The sequence below is a fragment of the Schistocerca cancellata genome, chromosome 1 (assembly GCF_023864275.1).
Source record: "Schistocerca cancellata isolate TAMUIC-IGC-003103 chromosome 1, iqSchCanc2.1, whole genome shotgun sequence".
Taxonomy (NCBI): Eukaryota; Metazoa; Arthropoda; class Insecta; order Orthoptera; family Acrididae; genus Schistocerca; species Schistocerca cancellata.
Window position 1 is genome coordinate 30,338,895 of NC_064626.1, and position 27,222 is coordinate 30,366,116.

Sequence of the window (27,222 nt, forward strand, 5' to 3'; positions counted from 1 at the left end):
CTTCTATTGGGAGGCAATTATCTCTTTTCGGATGCACGATTCCTTCTTTAATGCATCCGTCGATCCCTCACAATGACGAATTATCACAGAAATTGCGTCGCTATGAAATACTATGGGTTGTATGGCTTCCCTTTCTAAATCGAGGAACGTTTCTATGGCACCGACAGGATCTTATATTGGGAGGCGATTATCTCTTTTCGGATGCACTATTGTTTCTTTATTGCACCGTCGATCCTACACAATGACGAATTAACACAGAAATTGCGTCGCTACGAAACACTATAGGTTCTATGCCATCTCTTTCTAAATCGAGGAATGTTTCTGTCTCAACGAAAGGATCTTCTATTAAGAGGCGAGTATCTCTTTTCGGATGTACTAGTCCTTCTTTATTGCATCCGTCGATCCCTCACAATGACGAATTAACACAGAAATTGCGTCGCTATGAAACGCTATAGGTTCAATGCCATCTCTTTCTAAATTGAGGAACGTTTCTATGGCAACGACAGGATCTTCTATTGGGAGGCGCGTATCTCTTTTCGGATGCACTAATCCTTCTTTATTGCATCCGTCGATCCCTCACAATGACGAATTAGCACAGACATTGCGTCGCTATGAAATTATATGGGTTGTATGGCTTCTCTTTCTAAATCGAGGAACGTTTCTATGGCAACGAAAGGATCTTCTATTGGGAGGCGATTATCTCTTTTCGGATGCACTATTCCTTCTTTATTGCATCCGTCAATCCCTCACAATGACGAATTAACACAGAAATTGCGTCGCAATGTTGTACTATAGGTTCTATGCCATCTCTTTCTAAATAGAGGAACGTTTCTACGGCAACGAAAGGATCTTCTATTGGGGGCCGAGTATCTCTTTTCGGATGCACGATTCCTTCTTTACTGCATCTGTCGGTCCCACACAATGACGAATTAAGACAGAAATAGCGTAGCTAGGAAATACTATGGGTTGTATGGCTTCTCGTTCTAAATAGAGGAACGTTTGTATGGCAACGACAGGATCTTATATTGGGGGGTGTTTATCTCTTTTCGGATGCACTATTCCTTCTTTATTGCACCGTCGATCCCTCACAATGACGAATTAACACAGAAATTGCGTCGCTAAGAAGCACTATGGGTTCTATGCCATCTCTTTCTAAATCGAGGAACGTTTCTATCTCAACGAAAGGATCTTCTAATGGGAGGCGAGTATCTCTTTTCGGATGCACGATTCCATCTTTATTGCATCCGTCGATCCCTCACAATGACGAATTAACACAGAAATGGCGTCGCTATGAAATACTATGGTTTGTATGGCTTCTCTTTTTCAATCGAGGAACGTTTCTATGGCAACGACAGCATATTCTATTGGGAGGCGTGTATCTGTTTTCGGATGCACGATTCCTTCTTTATTGCATCCGTCGATCCCTCACAATGACGAATTAACACAGAAATTGCGTCGGTAAGAAACACTATAGGTTCTGTGCCATCTCTTTCTAAATCGAGGAACGTTTCTATCTCAACGAAAGGAACTTCTATTGGGAGGCGAGTATCTTTTTTCGGATGCACTATTCCTTCTTTTTTGCAACCGTCGATCCCTCACAATGGCGAATTAACACAGAAATTGCGTCGCTATGAAATACTATAGGTTCTGTGCCCTCTCTTTCTAAATCGAGGAACGCTTCAATGGCAACGACAGAATCTTTTATTGGGAGGCGAGTATCTCTTTTAGGATGCATTATTCCTTCTTTAGTGCACCCGTCGATCCCTCGCAATGACGAATTAACACAGAAATTGCGTCGCTATGTGACACTAAAGGTTCTATGCCCTCTCTTTCTAAATCGAGGAACGCTTCTATGGCAACGACAGGATCTTCTATTGGGAGGCGAGTATCTCTTTTGGGATGCACGATTACATCTTTATTGCATCCGTCGATCCCTCACAATGACGAATTAACACAGAAATGGCGTCGCTATGAAATACTATGGTTTGTATGGCTTCTCTTTTTCAATCGAGGAACGTTTCTATGGCAACGACAGCATATTCTATTGGGAGGCGAGTATCTGTTTTCGGATGCACTAATCCTTCTCTATTGCATCCGTCGATCCCTCACAGTGACGAATTGTAACAAAAATTGCGTCGCTATGATATAATACGGGTACCATGCCTTCTCTTTATAAATCGAAGAACGTTTTTATGGCAACGACATGATCTTATATTGCGAGGCGCGTATCTCTTTTCGGTTGCAACAATTCCTTCTTTATTGCATCCGTCGATCCCTCACGATGACGAATTAACACAGAAATTGCGTCGCTATGAAATGCTATGGGCTCTATGCCTTCTCTTTCTAAATCGAGGAACGCGTCTGTGGCATCGACAGGATCTCCTATTGGGTGGCGAGTATCTCTTTTCGGATGCACTAATCCTTCTGTATTGCATCCGTCGATCCCTCACAATGACGAATTGTAACAAAAATTGCTTCGCTATGATATAATATATGTTCCATGCCTTCTCTTTATAAATCGAAGAACGTTTCTATGGCAACGACATGATCTTATATTGCGAGGCGCGTATCACTTTTCGGTTGCACTATTCCTTCTTTATTGCATCCGTCGATCCCTCACAATGACGAATTAACACAGAAATTGCGTCGCTATGAAATGCTATAGGTTCTATGCCATCACTTTCTAAATCGAGGAACGTTTCTATGGCAACGACAGGAACTTATATTAGGAGACGTATATCTCTTTTCAGATGCACTATTCCTTCTTTATTGCATCCGTCGATCCCTCACAATGACGAATTAACGCAGATGTTGCGTCGCTAGGAGATACTATAGGTTCCATGCCTTCTCTTTCTAAATCGAGGAAAGTTACAATGGCAACGACAGGATCTTCTATTGGGCGGCGATTATCTCGTTTCAGATGCACTATTCCTTCTATATTGCATCCATCGATCCCTCACAGTGGCGAATTAGCACAGAAATTGCGTCGCTATGAAATTCTATGGGTTGTATGGGTTCTCTTTCTAAATCGAGGAACGTTTCTATGGCAACGTCAGGATCTTATATTGGGAGGCGAGTATCTCTTTTCGGATGCATTATTCCTTCTTCATTGCACCGTCGATCCCTCACAATGACGAATTAACACAGAAATTGCGTCGCTATGAAACACTATAGGTTCTATGCCATCTCTTTCTAAATCGAGGAACGTTTCTATCTCAACGAAAGGATCTCTTGGGAGGCGAGTATCTCTTTTCGGATGCACTATTCCTTCTTTATTGCATCCGTCGATCCCTCTCAATGACGAATTAACACAGAAATTGCTTCGCTAAGAAACACTATAAGTTCTGTGCCATCTCTTTCTAATTCGAGGAACGTTTCTACGGCAACGAAAGGATCTTCTATTGGGAGGCGCGTATCTCTTTTCGGATGCACTATTCCTTCTTTATTGCATTCGTCGATCAATCACAATGACGAATTAACACAGAAATTGCGTCGCTATGAAACGCTATAGGTTCAATGCCATCTCTTTCTAAATTGAGGGACGTTTCTATGGCAACGACAGAATCATCTATTGGGAGGCGCATATCTCCTTTCGGATGCACTATTGCTCCTTTATTGCATCCGTCGATCCCTCACAATGATGAATCAACACAGAAATAACGTCGCTATGAAATACTATAGGTTCTATGCCTTCTCTTTCTCAATCGAGGAACGTTTCTATTGAAACGACAGGATCTTCTATTGGGAGGCGAGTATCTCTTTTCGGATGCACGATTCCTTCTTTATTGCATCCGTCGATACCTCACAATGACGAATTAACACAGAAATTGCGTCGCTATGAAATACTATGGGTTGTATGGCTTCTCTTTCTAAATCGAGGACCGTTTCTATGGCAACGAAAGGATCTTCTATTGGGAGGCGCGTATCTCTTTTCGGATGCACTATTCCTTCTTTATTGCATCCGTCGATCCCTCACAATGACGAATTAACACAGATATTGCGTCGCTGGGATATACTATAGGTTCTATGCCTTCTCTTGCTAAAGCGAGGAACGTTTTTACGGCAACAAAAGGATCTTCTATTGTTAGGCGAGTACCTTTTTTCGGATGCACTATTCCTTCTTTATTGCATCTGTCGATCCCTCACAACGACGATTTAACACAGAAATTGCGTCGCTATGAAATACTATAGGTTCTATGCCTTCTCTCGCTAAATCGAGGAACATCTCTATGGCATCGACAAGATCTCCTATTGGGAGGCCAGTATCTCTTTTCGGATGCACTATTCCTTCTTTATTGCATCCGTCGATCCCTCACAATGACGAATTAACACAGAAATTGTGTCGCTATGTAACGCTATAGGTTCTCTGCCATCTCTTTCTTAATTGAGGAACGTTTCTATGGCAACGACTGGATCTTGTATTGGGAGGCTCGCATCTCTTTTCGGATGCACTATTCCTTCTTTATTGCATCCGTCCATCCCTCACAACGACGAATTGACAAAGAAATTGCGTCGCTATGAAATACTATGAGTTGTATGGCTTCTCTTTCTAAATCGAGGAACGTTTCTATGGCAACGACAGGATCTTCTATTGGGAGGCGAGTATCTCTTTTCGGATGCACTATTCCTTCTTTATTGCATCCGTGGATCCCACACAATGACGATTTGAAACAAAAATTTGCGTCGCTATGAAATACAATGGGTTGTATGGCTTCTGTTTCTAAATCGAGGAACGTTTCTGTGCCAACGACAGGAACTTATATTGGGAGGCGAGTATCTCTTTTCGGATGCACTATTCCTTCTTTATTGCAAAGTCGATCCCTCACAATGACTAATTAACACAGAAATTGCGTCGCTATGAAACACTATATTTTCTATGCCATCTCTTTCTAAATCGAGGAACGTTTCTATGGCAACGAAAGGATCTTCGACTAGGAGGCAAGTATCTCTTTTCGGATGCACTATTCCTTCTTTATTGCATCCGTCGATCCCTCTCAATGACTAATTAACACAGAAATTGCGTCGCTAAGAAACACAATATGTTCTGCTCCATCTCTATCTAATTCGACGAACGTTTCTATGGCAACGAAAGGATCTTCTATTGGGAGGCGCGTATCTCTTTTCGGATGCACTACTCCTTCTTTATTGCATCCGTCGATCCCTCACAATGTCGGATTAACACAGAAAAAGCGTCGCTATGAAATACTGTAGGTTCTATGCCTTCTCTTTCTCAATCGAGGATCGTTTCTATGGCAGCGACAGGATCTTCTATTGGGAGGCGCGTCTCTCTTTTCGGATGCACTATTCCTTCTTTATTGCATCCGTCGATCCCTCACAGTGACGAATTAGCACATAAGTAGCGTCGCTATGAAATTCTATGGGTTGTATGGCTTCTCTTTCTAAATCGGGGAACGGTTCTATGGCAACGAAAGGATCTTCTATTGGGAGGCGATTATCTCTTTTCGGATGCATGATTCCTTCTTTATTGCATCTGTCGATCCCTCACAATGACGAATTATCACAGAAATTGCGTCGCTATGAAATACTATGGGTTGTATGGCTTCTCTTTCTAAATCAAGGAACGTTTCTATGGCAACGACAGGATCTTATATTGGGAGGCGATTATCTCTTTTCGGATGCACTATTCTTTCTTTATTGCACCGTCGATCCTACACAATGACGAATTAACACAGAAATTGCGTCGCTATGAAACATTATAGGTTCTATGCCAGCTCTTTCTAAATCGAGGAACGTTTCTGTCTCAACGAAAGGATCTTCTATTGGGAGGCGAGTATCTCTTTTCGGATGTACTATTCCTTCTTTATTGCATCCGTCGATCCCTCACAATGACGAATTAACACAGAAATTGCGTTGCTATGGAACGCTATAGGTTCAATGCCATCTCTTTCTAAATTGAGGAACGTTTCTATGGCAACGACAGGATCTTCTATTGGGAGGCGCGTACCTCTTTTCGGATGCACTATTCCTTCTTTATTGCATCCGTCGATCCCTCACAATGACGAATTAGTACAGAAATTGCGTCGCTATGAAATTATATGGGTTGTATAGCTTCTCTTTCTAAATCGAGGAACGTTTCTATGCCAACGAAAGGATCTTCTATTGGGAGGCGATTATCTCTTTTCGGATGCACTATTCCTTCTTTATTGCATCCGTCAATCCCTCACAATGACGAATTAACACAGAAATTGCGTCGCAATGTAGTACTATAGGTTCTATGCCATCTCTTTCTAAATCAAGGAACGTTTCTATGGCAACGAAAGGATCTTCTATTGCGGGGCGAGTATCTCTTTTCGGATGCATGTTTCCTTCTTTATTGCATCTGTCGATCCCTCACAATGAAGAATTAACACAGAAATTGCGTAGCTAGGAAATACTATGGGTAGTATGGCTTCTCTTTCTAAATAGAGGAACGTTTGTATGGCAACGACAGGATTTTATATTGGGAGGTGCGTATCTCTTTTCGGATGCACTATTCCTTCTTTATTGCACCATCGATCCCTCACAATGACGAATTAACACAGAAATTGCGTCGCTATGAAGCACAATGGGTTCTATGCCATCTCTTTCTAAATCGAGGAACGTTTCTATCTCAACGAAAGGATCTTCTAATGGGAGGCGAGTATCTCTTTTCGGATGAACTATTCCTTCTTTATTGCATCCGTCGATCCCTCACAATGACGAATTAACACAAATTGCGTCGCTATGAAACGCTATAGGTTCTATGCCATCTCTTTCTAAATTGAGGAACGTTTCTATGGCAAGAAAAGTATCTTCTATTGGGAGGCGTGTATCTGTTTTCGGATGTTCTATTACTTCTTTAGTGCATCCGTCGATCCCTCACAATGGCGAATTAACACAGAAATTGCGTCTCTATGATATACTATAGGTTCTATGCCCTCTCTTTCTAAATTGAGGAACGCTTCTATGGCAACGACAGGATCTTCTATTGGGAGGCGCGTATCTCTTTTCGGATGTACTATTCCTTCCTTATTGCATCCGTCGATCCCTCACAATGACGAATTAACACAGAAATTGCGTCGCTATGTAACATTATAGGTTTTATGCCATCTCTTCCTAAATCGAGGAACGTTTCTACGGCAACGAAATGATCTTCTATTTTGAGGCGAGTATCTCTTTTCGGATTCACGATTCCTTCTTTATTGCATCCGTCGATCCCTCACAATGACGAATTAACACAGAAATTGCGTCGGTAAGAAACACTATAGGTTCTGCGCCATCTATTTCAAATTCGAGGTACGTTTCTATGGCAACGAAAGGATCGTCTATTGGGAGGCGCATATCTCTTTTCGGATGCGCTATTCCTTCTTTATTGCATCCGTCGATCCCTCACAATTACGAATTAACACAGAAATAGCGTCGCTATGAAATATTATAGGTTCTATGCCTTCTCTCGCTAAATCGAGGAATGTCTCTATGGCATCGACAGGGTCGCCTATTGGGAGGCGGGTATATCTATTTGGATGTACTATTCCTTCTACATTGCATCCGTCAATCCCTCGCAATGATGAATTAACACAGAAATTACGTCGCTATGAAACACTGTAGGTTCTATGCCATCTCTTTCTAAATTGAGGAACGTTTCTATGGCAACGACAGGATCTTCTATTGGGAGGCGAGTATCTCTTTTCGGATGCTCTATTCCTTCTTTTTTGCATCCGTCGATGCCTCACAATGGCCAATCAACACAGTAATTGCGTCGCTATGATATACTATAGGTTCTGTGCCCTGTCTTTCTAAATCGAGGAACGCTTTGGAACGTCCCCTTTGAACCATTTATACAAGACTGTGCTTAACCTGGCACACAATAATTTTAGCGCAACGCAATCTGACTATCAAAAATCCCTGCAAAAGAATGGCCCTGAGTAACATTAAACTATACCTTTCACAAATCACTTACCTCACAAAAATCTTCGTTACTCGAACTACTGCAATACAGCGAGCGCCACTACTGCCAGCTAAATAAAAGAATCAAACTACGGAAGGCACTAACTACTGATAGAGATAGTTAGCAAATGAAAGATATTAATAGAGTACAAACAATGTATTTACCTTAATATTCATAATTGACATCCAGTCTTACAAATTATCAAAACTCCGCTATCTCTCTCCCAACATCCACCACTGCTGTCGGCTCACCTCCAACTGCGCAACGCTACGCTCTGTTAACATCCAGCTGCCCCTCTACAATGGCAGACAACAATGCAAACTAGCAACAGACTGCACACAGCAGAGCCAGTGATTTTCATATAGAGCGCTACGTAACTTTGCCAATAAGAAAATATAAACAGCCTACTTACGTAGCCCCAATGCTCCCCACAAAAAATTTTACAAATTTTTTGGCCAGTGGCCAATAATGATTTGATAAAATTTTTACACTAACAACGATATCCAATGCACACACTTATTGATACAATGTTGGTCAAAAGCTAAAATTTTCTCACAGTCCATAAAGACAGTCCTGATCATTCATCATAATAGTAATTACAGTTTTTTTTTTTACAAAGTCTCATTAGTAAAAAAAATTGCACACAGAAGTAGTGGATTTCCATGCAGTCTTGAAGAAGTAGTGGTGTCCTTCCAACGGAAAGACAGTGCTGACTCTTGACATGCTGACAGGTAATGGGCCACAATGGAGCAAACCCACAGCAGAGTCATTCGAAGTTCTGACGAATATTGGTAGGTAGGTCATCACAGAGCAGACCCACTGCAGTCCTGGTAGAGAGTATTGGTGGGCCACCAGAGATGCAGAACCACTGTAGTCCTTGTAGAAATTGTGGACCGGCCCACTGTAGTCCTGGTAGAGAGTATGGTATTGGTGGGCCACCAGAGGTGCAGACCCACTGCAGTCCTTGTAGAAATAATGGTATTGGTGGGCCACCAGAGGTGCAGACCTACTGCAGTCCTTGTGGAAATAATGGTACTGGTGAGTTACCAAAGGTGTAGACCCACTGTAGTCCTTGTAGAAATAATGGTATTGGTGGGTCATTAAAGATGCAGACCCATTGTAGTCCTTGTAGAGATGGCCAGCAGCCATCTGCTGCGACTGTGCAGGTGCACAATCACCATCGAAAAGTCTTGCAGAGAAGATAGCAAGTCCATAAACCACCACTTGTGCACTCACGAAGTTTTTGGAATCGTCCTTAGAACCAGCAGTGCTGTTATCCAGTCCCTTGCTGAATTATTAACACACGTTCAAACACTAAAAGTCCCTACTTCTCACATATTGTCCATATACTATGACCAACAGAAAAGTGTGCAGTGAAATGAATGCTTACAATTTAATAATATGATGAACTGGTGTCAATAACAATTATATAACATAAGAATACAATTACAAAGATACAAAATACATCATTAAAAACATAACAATACAGATAACTTTTGTTGTAATAGGGGCTTTACAAAAGAATAGAAATAAACATATACATCAGTGTTACAGGAATGATGACATGAGTACAAGAATAAAAGATCAGAATCACTTTTGAAACGTCAACTTCACACATGAGCATTAAAACAAAACAGAATAAATAATGTCTAAGCATCTTTACAAAGAAAATAACAGAGTATTAGAAAAATTCTACAACATAGCTCTCATCAGCTAAACACATAAAGACAGGAAAAACACAAATACACAAGGGTACACAAACATATAGCGGAATAATAGAAGGAAAGGACAGGGTTTGTTTTACTGCAGTATTTTGCAAACAAAACTTTCTTTATTTCTCGGAGATATCCCTTCATTCATCATTATTCCCAAAAAGTCCTATCTATACCTCCTTCCTGTATTCTATTCATATTTCTTTCAAAATAATTATTTCTGATTGTACAATACTCATTGGGGCCCAAATCTTTTTCATATAACTACGCAATGCATTCTTTCCCTATTCTCCATAGTCAGTTTCTTATATAGTCTACTCCCTCTTAAGCTAACTTAAATCTACTGAGCTCAGATATATATACCAAGGGATGAGGCAATGCAGCATCACATAACAAATTAACACAAACAGCAATGCAAAAAAATGGAAAATTGCAAAGCAAGCTACAGTAAATCTAAATTACCAAGCATTGCAACATTACAACTAATATGAGCCAATGTGCAGCAACAATAAATATAAGTCAGTAGTAAAACTAGCTTAACAGAGTAATACAAAGTCAAATTCAATAACACTATGCCCGGCAAACAGCAGCAACTTATACCTAGACATGAATAGCTCAAGCAGAAAAAATATTACACTAAAATGGCCATGTCTAATACCTATGTCACATCTTAACATTAGAGTGATGCATCACAAAAACTTATGCTAGTAGATAAGTTACCAAATCGTAAAAAAATTATTTATGCAATTCCTGTGAAGGGAAATGTCTTTTTGTGCTCCCTCATTTTTTTGGATAGATCATAAAATTATTTACTGGATCTGTAGGCATAAAATATTTATATTAATACATATATTAAATTTTATTTTAACCAATGCTGCAGTGCAGCTAGAAACTTGATATTAAACAAAATGTGTAAATAAATACATAAAGCAAGCCATATGGCATTTTTCTTAACTAGCAAGACAATAGCCGTGAAATGTTTCTCATTGTTTCATTAGGAATTTCAGTAAATATCATAAATTACGAGCTCCACAGTGTTATCATATGTTTTTAATTTCGACCAAGTCGTTTTTGCGATGCTTTCTACAAATGAATGTCATTAACGGTCGTATAGGCCACCTTTTTTTTTCTACCTGTGCTTCCGGAAAGGCACACCCTAATAACTTGTTCTCCAGGTGTCTGACACAGCTGTGTGACGACGACGCACGTACAGGTGGTCACTTAACTTTCTTACGGAAATATTTACGACAGCAGTTTCCGCTACAGTGACAGTCTCATATAAAAATTTCACAGGTCGAGAATTTACGTTGCAAATGTGTAGAAACAAAATCCTATGAATATAACATTGTCCAAGAAATTTTCGCCGGCATTGTGATACATTCACGCATTTACACGCACATTTCATAACTCTTAAAGTACGATTCTCGGTTTCCAACACCCTTTTTCACAAGTCAAGAGTCCCTAACTTCTTTCATTATTCATATACATATAAACACGTAATCACATTCCTCATATATGGTAGCATCATCTTATTGACATAAACATACCGCAACAGCATAATACACATCGTCGTTGTAAAAATAACATCATAACACCTCAGTCAAATCTTAAAAAAGTCGTAGCTTTCTGCAATAATTTCAAAACCTAAAGAAAATTCTCTGCTCATGTCAATAGTGTCATCTACCTCAAACGTACTTTAAAAATCATGATCCCATACCAAATACATCATTCAAGGCTCTCATAGTATCACAATGGTTCCGAAAAAATATGAAGAGTTCACACAGTACAGACAAAATACAATTTCATATGATGATGATGTTTTGTTTGTGGGGCGCTCAACTGCGTGGTTATCAGCGCCCGTACAATTACCCAATCTTTGCTCAGTCCAATTTCGCCACTTTCCTGGATGATGATGAAATGATGAGGACAACACAAACACCCAGTCATCTCGAGGCAGGTGAAAATCCCTGACCCCGCCGGGAATTGAACCCGGGACCCCGTGCTCGGGAAGCGAGAACGCCACCGCGAGACCACGAGCGGCGGACTACAATTTCATAAGTGTGAAGTTACCCAACTGTGTAATTGCGTAAACATCTGTCACTGACGTAGTAAAAAGGTTTTGTCTCTCTCAGTTAAATGATCAGATAGCTGTGTAATTTGTGTTTTAGAGAAATATGGTACCGATGTGTAAAGTTGTATAAGCAAATACCATATTAGCTAGGGCTCCTTGTGCTTGCCAAACACATGGTACACAAAGTAAGCGTGTACCCCCCTGAGGATTATTGTAATTATACCCTCAGGTGTTACAGATTACAGCAATGGAATGAAATGTATCATGGAAAACTTTCTTTGTAATTCAAAAATCTTTAAAAATAAATGTTTTAAGTACAAAATTAATCACTCAAATACGTGTCTGTAGCGCTAAATGTGCGTGTTGCTGTAAGATAATTTCTGTGGAAGTGTCGCAGTTATTGTCCTCCGAAAGCTAAGTTCTACAGAAGTCAATGTACTTACCTCATGATAAACAAAAGTGAAATGCTTTGCGTATAGATAACTTAGTTATTAGGCTTATTGCCGTGATGAGGAAAGTACTGTGCTGTAACGTATTGTTGTCCTATGGAAAAGGCTGTCTCCTTGTAGCCATACCACAAAAGTCACCACTAAAACATGTCTCACTTTATAGAAGAATTCAGAAAAAACTGTGCAGATATAAAACAGATACACCGCAAAAGCAACATTTTAAATTGTCACGCATTAGCAGCGTCGTGATAAAATCGTGTCGCTGTCACATAAACTAACCACTGTGTCATCTGGCATTTCACAGAAAGCACCTCAAATCCAGAATCCACTCTCAAGCAAACCAAAATGTTGCATGAAAATCTCATTAGCAGTGCTGGTATATGTTCTAAGTATGTAAGCCATATATTCGTTATGTAATCGTGCAACTAACAAGGAGGAATGTATAAATAACAACACTGTGTCGTCTGTTCGCAATAACAATGCATTCGCAATTACTTGTCTAAGTTACCTATGTTCTTGACTGGATAGTTAGTTAGCTTTAATACATAGTTGCATGTTAACAGTTTGTAAGTGTGACAAAGAGGACTAGTAACGTGAAGTGAAAAATTTTATGGCAAAGACAAAGTTAAAAAGCAGATTATCTTTCAATAAACGGTTTTACATGTGAAATGTGGTGTAAACCGCTCTTCTCAGTACGCAGAGTTTCAACTTGAATGCAATTATCATGCAGTATTAGTCCGTAAAGAATACAGGAATTTTGCTCAACGTTAGCGTCTATGTTATTTTTCTCTGAGCCAGCCGGCGCACGCGGCTGCCTGCGGTGTGAGTCATTGTCTGTTTCTTTGTTGGCGCGCGTCATTACTGGGATTAGGACGCCTAACTTCCACAAATTCGCCTTGCCGATAGGGCTCTGCTCTGTTTAAATCCCGCCAGTTCTGATGCAGTTCAGGTCTGTCGTTACGATCATATCGTCTGTCGTCATGTCGGTAGTTCCTGTAGCTTCTTTCTTGTCGGTTAAGTGGTGGAGAATTTTTCCGTGAGTCGTAACTGCGCGCTGGACCGTTGCGTCTAAAGTTATTCTGTCTCCCGTGATAATAATTGTACTGGTTGCCAAATTGTCTGTTTCTATGAATGTCTCTGTCATATTCATTATTACGGAAATGCGATCTCTCTCTGTAACTATTACTCTGCCAGTGGTTGTCATACGGGTGGTGTCTCTTTTGGTCACGATTTACGTTGTAAGAATAGAATTGTCGTGTCCAGTTAATGTTTCTGTTGTCACGGAATTGTGACGGATGTGACCTGTTGTGATTGTTTTCCTGTTTTCGCATCCCGCGACTGTCTGTGTCAATTTCTAATTCTTGTAACAGTCCCTGAAAAGCTTCAGTGTCGTCTTTGCAACGTCCTGCTAAAATAATATGCCGTAAATGTTCAGGTAATTTGATTAAGCAAATGCGGATGACTTCTGAGGGGCTGTATGGGTTTGACAGGTACTGATTCTTGTGCAACATGGCAACATTCGCATTTTGACAAGCTGAAAATGTGTCTTGACTTATTTGAGAAAACGGTGAGGACGCAAAACCTGAATCTACAGTATTTGCAAAATTGTGTCCTATCATTTCGGATTCCTGAGCGAGCTGTTGCCGACCGATCGATCGATAATGCCTCCCTGTTCACTACCAGTTTGACTGTCTACGCCATTGTTTGACGCCCGCTCCATTTCCCTATGCACAGTTACCAAATTACTACTTTGAATATTAGTTAATTCATTACATGGTGGGGCCAACACACTGCTTTCGTCTTCACTGTCATTTCTCAGTTTACTTTGGAGCCGAGTGATACGTTTTTCACACGCCATTATTGTCACAATATTTCACACGATAACACAGAAAAGCACAATTTGAATAGCAAAAATAAGAGAACACATTAACATAGCACTGAAAATAATATGTAGTTAATTACAAGCGCAGCTGCGAAATACTTGGTGCAAATCTACATGCAAGCCACAACTGTTTTACAGTACAACAATGAAAGACTGCAACTACAAAGGAGATTCTCTCTACAATTACGTGCTAGCAATAAACAAAAGCTACACTAAATACACAAACTACAAGAAAAAATCAGAAGATTCCAGTGAGGTATCATAGGCTAAGGGTCGACATATGAAACGTCCCCTTTGAACAATTTATACAAGACTGTGCTTAACCTGGCACACAACAATTTTAACGCAACGAAATCTGACTATCAAAAGTCCCTGCAAAGGAATGGCCCTGAGTAACATTAAACTATACCTTTCAGAAATCACTTACCTCACAAAAATCTTCGTTACTCGAACTACTGCAGTACAGCGAGCGCCACTACTGCCAGCTAAATAAAAGATTCAAACTACGGAAGGCACTAACTACTGATAGAGATAGTTAGCAAATGAAAGATATTAATAGAGAACAAACAATGTATTTACCATAATATTCATAATTGACATCCAGTTTTACAAATTATCAAAACTCCGCCATCTCTCTCCCCACATCCACCACTGCTGGCGGCTCAGCTCCAACAGCGCAACGCTATGCGCTGTTAACATCCAGCTGCCCCTTTACAATGGCAGACAACAATGCAAACTAGCCACAGACTGCACACAGCACAGCCAGTGTTTTTCATATAGAGCGCTACATAACTTTGCCAATAAGAAAATATAAACAGCCTACTCACAGCTTCTATGGCAACGACAGGATCTTCTATTGGGAGGTGAGTATCTCTTTTCGGATGCACTATTCCTTCTTTATTGCATCCGTCGATCCCTCGCAATGACGAATTAACACAGAAATTGCGTCGCTATGAAATACTATAGGTTCTATGCCTTCTCCTTCTAAATCGAGGAACGTTTCTATGGCAACGACAGGATCTTCTATTAGGAGGCGAGTATCTCTTTTCGGATGCACTATTCCTTCTTTATTGCTTCTGTCGATCCCTCACAATGACGAATTGAAACAAAAATTTGCGTCGCTATGAAATACTATGGGTTGTATGGCTTCTGTTTCTAAATCGAGGACCGTTTCTATGGCAAACGACAGGATTTTATATTAGGAGACGTGTATCTCTTTTCGGATTCACTATTCCTTCTTTATTCCATCCATCGATCCCTCACAATGACGAATTAACACAGATATTGCGTCGTAAGGAGATACTGTAGGTTCCATGCCTTCTCTTTCTAAATCGAGGAAAGTTTCTATGGCAACGACAGGATCTTCTATTGGGAGGCGAGTATCTCTTTTCGGATGCACTATTCCTTCTTTATTGCATCCGTCGATCCCTCGCAATGACGAATTAACACAGAAATTGCGTCGCTATGAAATACTATAGGTTCTATGCCTTCTCCTTCTAAATCGAGGAACGTTTCTATGGCAACGACAGGATCTTCTATTAGGAGGCGAGTATCTCTTTTCGGATGCACTATTCCATCTTTATTGCATCTGTCGATCCCTAACAATGACGAATTGAAACAAAAATTTACGTCGCTATGAAATACTATGGGTTGTATGGCTTCTGTTTCTAAATCGAGGACCGTTTCTATGGCAAACGACAGGATTTTATATTAGGAGACGTGTATCTCTTTTCGGATTCACTATTCCTTCTTTATTCCATCCATCGATCCCTCACAATGACGAATTAACACAGATATTGCGTCATAAGGAGATACTATAGGTTCTATGCCTTCTCTTTCTAAATCGAGGAAAGTTTCTATGGCAACGACAGGATCTTCTATTGGGAGGAGAGTATCTCTTTTCGGATGCACTATTCCTTCTTTATTGCATCCGTCGATCCCTCACAATGACGAATTAGCACAGAAAATGCGTTGCTATGTAACACTATAGATTCTATGCCATCTCTTTCTAAATCGAGGACCGTTTCTATGGCAACGAAAGGATCTTCCATTGGGAGGCGAGTATCTCTTTTCGGATGCACGATTCCTTCTTTATTGCATCCGACGATCCCTCACAATGACGAATTAACACAGAAATTGCGTCGCTATGAAATACTGTGGGTTGTATGGCTTCTCTTTCTAAATCGAGGAACGTTTCTATGGCAACGACAGGATCTGCTATTGGGAGGCGAGTATCTCTTTTCGGATGCACTATTCCTTCTTTATTGCACCGTAGATCCCTCACAATGACGATTTAACACAGAAATAGCGTCGCTATGAAACACTATAGGTTCTATGCCATCTCTATCTAAATCGAGGAACGATTCTATCTCAACGAAAGGATCTTCTATTGGGAGGCGAGTATCTCTTTTCGGATGCACTATTCCTTCTTTATTGCATCCGTTGATCCCTCACAATGGCGAATTAACACAGAAATTGTGTCGCTATGATAGACTGTAGGTTCTATGCCGTCTCTTTCTAAATCGAGGAACGCTTCTATGGCAACGACAGGATCTTCTATTGGGAGGCGAGTATCTCTTTTCGGATGCACTATTCCTTCTTTATTGCATCCGTCGATCCCTCGCAATGACGAATTAACACAGAAAATGCGTCGCTATGAAATACTATAGGCTCCATGCCATCACTTTCTAAATCGAGGAACGTTTCTATGGCAACGACAGGATCTTCTATTGGGAGGCGAGTATGTCCTTTCGGATGCACTATTCCTTCTTTATTGCATCCGTTGATCCCTCACAATGACGAATTGAAACAAAAATTTGCGTCGCTATGAAATACTATGGGTTGTATGGCTTCTGTTCCTAAATCGAGGAACGTTTCTATGGCAAATGACAGGATCTTATATTAGGAGTCGTGTATCTCTTTCCGGATGCGCTATTCCTTCTTTATTGCATCCGTCGATCCCTCACAATAACGAATTAACTCAGATATTGCGTCGCTAGGAGAAACAATAGGTTCTATGCCATCTCTTTCTAAATCGAGGAACGTTTCTATGGCAACGGCAGGATCGTATATTGGGAGGCGAGTATCTCTTTTCGGATGCACTATTCCTTCTTTATTGCATCCGTCGATCCCTCACAATGACGAATTAACACAGAAATTGCGTCGCTATGAAATACTATAGGTTCTATGCCTTCTATTTCGAAATCCAGGAACGTCTCTATGGCATCGACAGGATCTCCTATTGGGAGGCGAGTATCTCTTTTCGGACGCACTATTCCTTCTTTATTGCATCCGTCTATCCCTCACAATGAGGAATTAACACTGAAATTGCGTCGCTATGAAAAATTATAGGTCCTATGCCTTTTGTTTCTAAATCGAGGAACGTTTCTGTGGCAACGACAGGATCTTCTATTGGGAGGCGAGTATCTCTTTTCGAATCCACTATTCCTTCTTTATTGAATTCGTCGATCCCTCACAATGTCGAATTAGCACAGAAATTGTGTCGCTATGAAATACTATAGGTTCTATGCCTTCCCTTTCCAAATCGTGGAACGTTTCTATGGCAACGACAGGATCTTCTATTGGGAGGCGAGTATCTCTTTTCGGATGCAATATTACTTCTTTATTGCATCCGTCGATCAATCACAATGACGAATTAACACAGTAATTGCGTCAATATGATACACTGTAGGTTCTATGCCATCTCTTTCTAAATGGAGGAACGTTTCTATGGCAACGAAAGGATCATCTATTGGGAGGCGAGTATCTCTTTTCGGATGCACTACTCCTTCTTTATTGCATCCGTCGATCCCTCACAATGACGAATTAACACAGATATTGCGTCGGTAGGAGATACTATAGGTTCTATGCCTTCACTTTCTAAATAGAGGAAAGTTTCTATGGCAACGGATGGATCTTCTATTGGGAGGCGAGTATCTCTTTTCGGATGCACTATTCCTTCATTATTGCATCCGCCGATCCCTCACAATGACGAATTAACACAGAAATTGTGTCACTATGAAATACTATAGGTTCTATGCCTTCTCTTTCCAAATCCAGGAACGTTTCAATGGCAACGATAGGATCTTCTATTGGGAGGCGAGTATCTCTTTACGGATGCACTATTCCTGGTCTATTGCATCCGTCGATCCCTCACAATGACGAATTAACACAGGAATGGCGTCGCTAAGAAATACAATGGGTTTAATGCCTTCTCTTTCTAAATCAAGGAACGTTTCTATGGCAAAGACTGGATCTTCTATTGGGAGGCGAGTATCTCTTTTCGGATGCACTATTCCTTCTTTATTGCATCCATCGATCCCTCACAATGACGAATTAACACAGAAATTGTGTCGCCATGAAATACTATAGGTTCTATGCCTTCTCTTTCTAAATCGAAGAACGTTTTTATGGCAACGACATGATCTTCTATTGGGAGGCGAGTATCTCTTTTCGGATGCACTATTCCTTCTTTATTGCATCCGTCGATCCCTCACAATGACGAATTAACACAGAAATTGCGTCGCTATGACATACTATGGGTTGAATGGCTTCTCTTTCTAAATCGAGGGACGCTTCTATGGCAACGACAGAATCTTCTATTGGGAGGCGAGTATCTCTTTTCGGATGCACTATTCCTTCTTTATTGCATCCGTCGATCCCTCACAATGACGAATTGAAACAAAAATTTGCGTCGCTATGAAATACTATGGGTTGTATGGCTTCTGGGTCTAAATCGAGGAACGTTTCTATGGCAAATGACAGGATCTTATATTAGGAGGTGTGTATCTCTTTCCGGATGCACTATTCCTTCATTATTGCATCCGTCGATCGCTCACAATGACGAATTAACACAGATATTGCGTCGCTAGGAGAGACTATAGGTTCTATGCCATCTCTTTCTAAATCGAGGAACGTTTCTATGGCAACAAAAGGGTCTTCTATTGGGAGGCGAGTATCTCTTTTCGGATGCACGATTCCTTCTTTATTGCATCCGTCGATCCCTCACAATGACGAATTAACACAGAAATTTCGTCGCTATGAAATACTATAGGTTGTATGGCTTCTCTTTCTAAATCGAGGAACGTTTCTATGGCAACGACAGGATCTTATATTAGAAGGCGAGTCTCGATTCGGATGCACTATTCCTTCTTTATTGCACCGTCGATCCCTCACAATGACGAATTAACACAGAAATTGCGTCGCTATGAAACTATAGGTTCTATGCCATCTCTTTCTAAATCGAGGAACATTTCTATCTCAACGAAAGGATCTTCTATTGGGAGGCGAGTTTCTTTTTCAGATGCACTATTCCTTCTTTATTGCATCCGTCAATCCCTCACAATGCCGAATTAACACGGAAATATAGTCGCTATGAAATACTATAGGTTCTATGCCTTCTCTTTCTCAATCGAGCAACGTTCCTATGGCAACGACAGTATCTTCTATTGGGACGGGAGTATCTCTTTTCGGATGCACTATTCCTTCTTTATTGCATCCGTCGATCCCTCACAATGACTAATTAACACAGATATTGCGTCGCTAGGAGGTACAATAGGTTCTATGCCTACTCTTTCTAAATCGAGGAAGTTTTTACGGCAACGAAAGGATCTTCTATTGGGAGGCGAGTATCTCTTTTCGGATGCACTATTCCTTCTTTATTGCATCCGTCGATCCCTCACAATGACGAATTAACATCGAAATTGCGTCGCTATGAAATACTATGGGTTCTATGGCTTCTCATTCTAAATTGAGGCACGTTTCTATGGCAACGACAGGATCTTATATTGGGAGGCGAGTATCTCTTTTCGGATGCACTATTACTTCTTTATTGCATCCGTCGATCCCTCACGATGACGAAATAACACAGAAATTACGCCGCTATGAAACACTATAGGGTCTATGCCATCGCTTTCTAAATCGAGGAACGTTTCCATGGCAACGAAATGATCTTCTATTGGGAGGCGAGTATCTCTTTTCGGATGCACTACTCCCTCTTTATTGCATCCGTTGATCCCTCGCAATGACGAATTAACACAGAAATTGCGTTGCTATGGAATACCATAGGTTCTATGCCATCTCTTTCTAAATCGAGGAACGTTTCTATGGCAACGACAGAACATTCTATTGGGAGGCGGGTATATCTTTTCGGATGCACTATTCCTTTTTTATTGCAATAGTCGATCCATCACAATGACGAATTGAAACAAAAATTTGCGTTGCTACGAAATACAATGGGTTGTATGGCTTCTGTTTATAAATCTAGGAACGTTTCTATGGCAACGAAAGGATCTTATATTGGGAGGCGTGTATCTCTTTCCGGATGCACTATTCCTTCTTTATTGCATCCGTCGATCCCTCACAATGACGAATTAACACAGATATTGCGTCGGTAGGAGATACTATAGGTTCTATGCCTTTTCTTTCCAAATAGAAGAAAGTTTCTATGGCAACGGATAGATCTTCTATTGGGAGGCGAGTATCTCTTTTCGGATGCACTATTCCTTCTTTATTGCATCCGTCGATCCCTCACAATGACGAATTAACACAGAAATTGCGTCACTATGAAATACTATAGGTTCCATGCCTTTTCTTTTTAAATCGAGGAACGTTTCTATTGCAACGACAGGACCGTATATTGAGCGGCGTGTATCTTTTTTCGGATGCACTATTCCTCCTTTATTGCATCCGTCGATCCCTCACAATGACGAATTACCACAGATATTGCGTCGTTAGGAGATACTATAGGTTCTGTGCTATCTCTTTTTAAATCTAGGTACGTTTCTATGGCAACGAATGGAACTTCTATTGTTAGCGATTATCTCTTTTCGGATGCACTATTCCTTCTTTATTGCATTTGTCGATCCCTCACAATGACGATTTAACACAGAAATTCCGTCGCTATGGAATACTATAGGTTCTATGCCATCACTTTCTAAATCGAGGAGCGTTTCTATGGCAACGACAGAACCTTCCATTGGGAGGCAAGTATCTCTTTTCGAATGCACTATTCCTTCTTTATTGCAACCGACGATCCCTCACAAGGACGAATTGAAACAAAATTTGCGTTGCTACGAAATACTTTGGGTTGTATGGCTTCTGTTTATAAATCTAGGATCGTTTCTATGGCAACGACAGGATCTTATATTGGGAGGCGTGTATCTCTTTTCGGATGCACTATTCCTTCTTTATTGCATCCGCCGATCCCTCACAATGACGAATTAACACTGAAATTGCGTCGCTATGAAAAACCATATGTCCTATGCCTTCTGTTTCTAAATCGAGGAACGTTTCTATGGCAACGACAGGATCTTCTATTGGGAGGCGAGTATCTCTTTTCGGATGCACTATTCCTTCATTATTGCATCCGTCGATCCCTCACAGTGACGAATTAACACAGAAATTGTGTCGCTATGAAATGCTATAGGTTCTATAACTTCTCATTCCAAATCCAGGAACGTTTCTATGGCAACGACAGGATCTTCTATTGGGAGGCGAGTATCTCTTTTCGGATGCACTATTCCTTGTTTATTGCATCCGTCGATCCCTCACAATGACGAATTAACACAGAAATAGCGTCGCTAAGAAATACAATAGGTTCTATGCCTTCTCCTTCTAAATCGAGGAACGTTTCTACAGCAACGACAGTACCTTCTATTGGGAAGCGAGTATCTCTTTTCGGATGCACTATTCCTTCTTTATTGCGTCCGTCGATCCCTCACAATGACGAATTAACACAGAAATTGCGTCGCTATGATATACTATAGGTTCTATGACATCCCTTTTTAAATCGAGGACCGTTTCTATGGCAACGACAGGATCTTCTATTGGTAGGCGAGTATCTCTTTTCGGATGCACTATTCCTTGTTTATTGCATCCGGCGATCCCTCACAATGACGAATTAACACAGAAATAGCGTCGCTAAGTAATACAATAGGTTCTATGCCTTCTCCTTCTAAATCGAGGAACGTTTCTACAGCAACGACAGTACGTTCTATTGGGAGGCGAGTATCTCTTTTCGGATGCACTATTCCTTCTTTATTGTGTCCGTCGATCCCTCACAATGACGAATTAACACAGAAATTGCGTCGCTATGAAATACTATAGGTTCTATGACATCCCTTTTTAAATCGAGGACCGTTTCTATGGCAACGACAGGATCTTCTATTGGGAGGCGAGTATCTCTTTTCGGATGCACTATTCCTTCTTTATTGCATCCGTCGATCCCTCATAATGACGAATTAACACAGAAATTGCGTCGCTATGAAATACCATGGGTTGTATGGCTTCTCTTTCTAAATCGAGGAACGTTTCTATGGCAACGACAGGATTTTCAATTGGGAGGCGAGTATCTCTTTTCGGGTGCACTACTCCTAAATTATTGCATCCGTCGATCCCTCACAATGACGAATTAACAAAGAAATTGCGTCGCTATGAAATACTATGGGTTGTATGGCTTCTCATTCTAATTCGAGGAACGATCCTATGGCAACGACAGGATCTTATGTTGGGAGGCGAGTATCTCTTTTCGGATGCACTATTATTTCTTAATTACATCAGTCGATCCCTCACAATGACGAATTAACACAGAAATTGCGTCGCTATGAAACAAATTAGGTACTATGCCATCTCTTCCTAAATTTTGGAACGTTTCTATGGCAACGAAGGATCATCTATTGGGAGGCGAGTATCTCTTTTCGGATGCACTAATCGTACTTTATTGCATCCGTCGATCCCTCAGAATGGCGAATTAACACAGAAATTCCGTCGCTATGAAATACTATGGGTAGTATGGCTTCCCTTTCTAAATCGAGGAAAGTTTCTATGGCAACGACATGATCTTATATTGGGAGGCGAGGATCTCTTTTCGGATGCACTGTTCCTTTTTATTGCATCCGTCGATCCCTCACAATGACGAATTAACACAGAAATTGCGTGCGATATGAAACACTATGGGTTGTATGGCTTCTCTTTCTAAATCGAGGAACGTTTCTATTCCAACGACAGGATCTTATATTGGTAGGCGAGTATCTCTTTTCGGATGCCCTATACCTTCTTTATTGCATCCGTCGATCCCTCACAAAGACGCATTAACACAGAAATTGCGTCGCTATGAAACACTATAGGTTCTATACCATCTCTTTCTAAATCGAGGAACGTTTCAATGGCAAAGAAAGGATCTTCTATAGGGAGGCGAGTATCTCTTTTCGGGTGCACTATTCCTTCTATATTGCATCCGTCGATCCCTGACAATCACGAATTAACACAGAAATTGTGTCGCTATGATATACTATATTTTCTGTGACTTCTCTTTCAAAATCGAGGAACGTTTCTATTTCAACGAAATGATCTTCTATTGGGAGGCAAATATCTCTTTTCAGGTGCACTATTCCTTCTTTATTGCATCCGTCGATCCCTCACAATGACGAATTAACACAGAAATTGCGACGCTATGAGACACAATAGGTTCTATGAATTCTGTTTCTAAATCGAGGGACATTTCTATGCCAACGTCAAGATCTTCTATTGTGAGGCGAGTATCTCTTTTGGGATGCACTATTCCTTCTTTATTGCATCCGTCGATCCCTCACAATGACGAATTAACACAGATATTGCGTCGCTAGGAGATACTATAGGTTCTATGCCTTCTCTTTCTAAATCGAGGAGAGTTTCTATGGCAATGACAGGATCTTCTATTGAGAGGCGAGTATCTCTTTTCGGATGCACTATTCCTACTTTATTGCATCCGTTGATCCCTCAGAATGACGCATTATCACAGAAACTGCGTCGCTATGAAATACAATGGGTTCCATGCCGCTTCTTCCTAAATCGAGGAACGTTTCTATGGCTACGACCTGATCTTCTATTAAGAGGCGAGTATCTCTTTTCGGATGCACTATTCATTCTGTATTGCATCCGTGGATACCTCACAATGACGAATTAACACAGAAATTGCGTCGCGATGAAATACTATAGGTTCTATGCCTTCTCTTTCTAAATCGAGGAGAATTTCTATGGCTACGACAGGATCTTCTATTGGGAGGCGAGTATCTTTTTTCGGATGCGCTTTTCCTTCTTTATTGCATCCGTGAACCTCACAATGACGAATTAACACAGAAATTGCGTCGCTATGAAATACTATAGGTTCTATGCCTTCTCTTTCTAAATCGAGAAACGTTTATATGGCATCAATAGGATCTCCTATTGGCAGGCGAGGATCTCTTTTCGGATGTACTATTCCCTCTTTATTGCACACGTCGATCCCTAACAATGACGAATTAACACAGAAATTGCGTCGCTCTGAGATACGATGGGTTGCACCGTTTCTCTTTCTAAATCGAGGAACGTTTCTAAGCAACGACAGGATCTTATATTGGGAGGCGAGTATCTCTTTTGGGATGCAATCTTGCTTCTTTATTACATCCGTCGAACCCTCACAATGTCGAATTAAGACAGAAATTGCGTCGCTATGGAACACTATAGGTTTTATACCATCTCCTTCTAAATCGAGGAACGTTTCTATGACAAAGAAAGGATCTTCGTTTGGGAGGCGAGTATCTCTGTTGGGATGCGCTATTCATTCTTTATTGCATCCCTCGATCCCTCAAAAAGACGAATTAACACAGAAATTGCGTCGCTATGATATACTATAGGTTCTATGCCTTCACTTTCTAAATCGAGGAACGTTTCTATGGCAACGACAGGATCTTCTATTGGGAGGCGAGTATCTCTTTTCGGATGCACTATTCCTTCTTTATTACATCCGTCGATCACTCACAATGACGAATTAACACAGATATTGCTTCGCTAGGAGATACTACAGGTTCTATGCCTCCTCTTTGTAAATCGAGGAACGTTTCAATGGCAACGACAGGATCTTATATTTGGAGGCGTGTATCTCTTTACAGATGCACTATTCCTTCTTTATTGCATCCGTCGGTCCCTCACAATAACGAATTAACACAGTAATTGCGTCGCTATGAAACACTATAGGTTCTATGCCATCTCTTTCTAAATCGAGGAACGATTCTATGGCCACGAAAGGATCTTCTATTGAGAGGCGAGTATCTGTTTTCGGATGCACTATTCCTTCTTTATTGAATCCGTCGACCCATCACAATGACGAATGAACAATGAAATAGCGTCGCAATGAAATACTATAGGTTCTTTGCCTTCGATTTCTAAATCGAGGAAGGTTTCCATGGCAACGTCGCGATCTTCTATTGGGAGGCGAGTATCTCTTTTCGGATGCACTATTCCGTCATTATTCCTTCCGTCGATCCCTCTCGTTGACGAATTAAACCAAATATTTGCGTCGCTATGAAATACTATGTGTTGTATGGCTTCTGTTTCTCAATCGAGGCACGTTTCTATGGCAAGGACAGGATCTTCTATTGGGAGGCGAGTATCTCTTTTCGGATGCACTATTCCTTCTTTATTGCATCCGTCGATCCCGCTCAATGATGAATTAAAACAAAAATTTGCGTGGCTATGAAATACTACAGGTTCTGTGCCCTCTCTTTCTAAATCGAGGAACATTTCTATGGCAACGACAGGATCTTCTATTGGGAGGCGAGTATCTCTTTTTCCGGATGCACTATTCCTTCTTTATTGCATCCGTCGATCCCTCACAATGACGAATTAACACAGAAATTGCATTGCTATGAAATACTATAGGTTCTATGCCTTCTCTTTTACAATCGAGGCACGTTTCTATGGCAAGGACAGGATCTTCTACTGGGAGGCGAGTATCTCTTTTCGGATGCACTATTTGTAATTTATTGCATCTGTCGATCCCTCAGAATGAGGAAATAACACAGTAATTGCGTCGCTATAAATTACTATGGGTTGTATGGCTTCTCTTTCTAAATCGAGGAACGTTTCTACGGCAACGACACGATCTTATAATGGGAGGCGAGTATCTCTTTTCGGATGTACTATTCCTTCTTTATTGCAACCGTCGATCCCTCACAATGACGAATTAACACAGAAATTGCGTGGCTATGATATGCTATAGGTTCTATGCCTTCTCTTCCAAAATCGAGGAACGTTTCTATGGCAACGAAAGGATCTTCTATTGGGAGGCGAGTATCTCTTTCGGGTGCACTATTCCTTCTTTATTGCATCCGTCGATCCCACCGATCCCTCACAATGACGAATTAACACAGAAATTTCGTCGCTATGAAATACTGTGGGTTGTAAGGCTTCTCTTTCTAAATCGAGCAACGTTTCTATGGCAACGACATGATCTTATATTGGGAGGCGAGTATCTCTTTTCGGATGCACTGTTGCTTTTTATTGCATTCGTCGATCCCTCACAATGACGAATTAACACAGTAATTACGTCGCTATGAAACACTATAGGTTCTATGCCATCTCTTTCTAAATCGAGGAACGTTGCAATGGCAACGAAAGGATCTTCTATTGGGAGGCGAGTAGCTCCTTTCCGATGCACTATTCCTTCTTTATTGCATCTGTCGAACCCTCACAATGACGAATTATCACAGAAATTGCGTCGCTATTTAATACTATAGTTTCTATGCCTTCTCTTTTTAAATCGAGTATCGTTTCTATGGCAACTACATTACCTTCTATTGGAAGGAGAGTATCTCTTTTCGGATGCACTATTCCATCTCTATTGCATCCGTCGATCTCTCACAATGAAGAATTAACACAGAATTTGCCGAGCTATAAAATACTATAGGTTCTGTGCCTTCTCTTCAAAATCGAGGAACGTTCCTATGGGAAGTCCAGGATCCTCTATTGGGAGGCGAGTATCTCTTTACGGATGCACCATTCCTTCTTTATTGCATTTGTTGATTTCTCACAACGACGAATTAACACAGAAATTGCGTCGCTATGAAATACTATAGGTTCTATGACTACTCTTTTTAAATGGAGGAACGTTTCTATGGCAATGACAGGATCTTCTATTGGGAGGCGAGTATCTCTTTTCGGATGCACTATTCCTTCATTATTGCATCCGTCGATCCCTCACAATGACGAATTAACACAGAAATTGCGTCGCTATGAAATACTATAGATTCTATGCCTTCTCTTTCTAAATCGAGGAACGTTTCCACAACAACGACAGGATCTTCTATTGGGAGGCGAGTATCTCTTTTCGGATGCACTATTCCTTCCTTATTGCATTCGTCGATCCCTCACAATGACGAATTAAC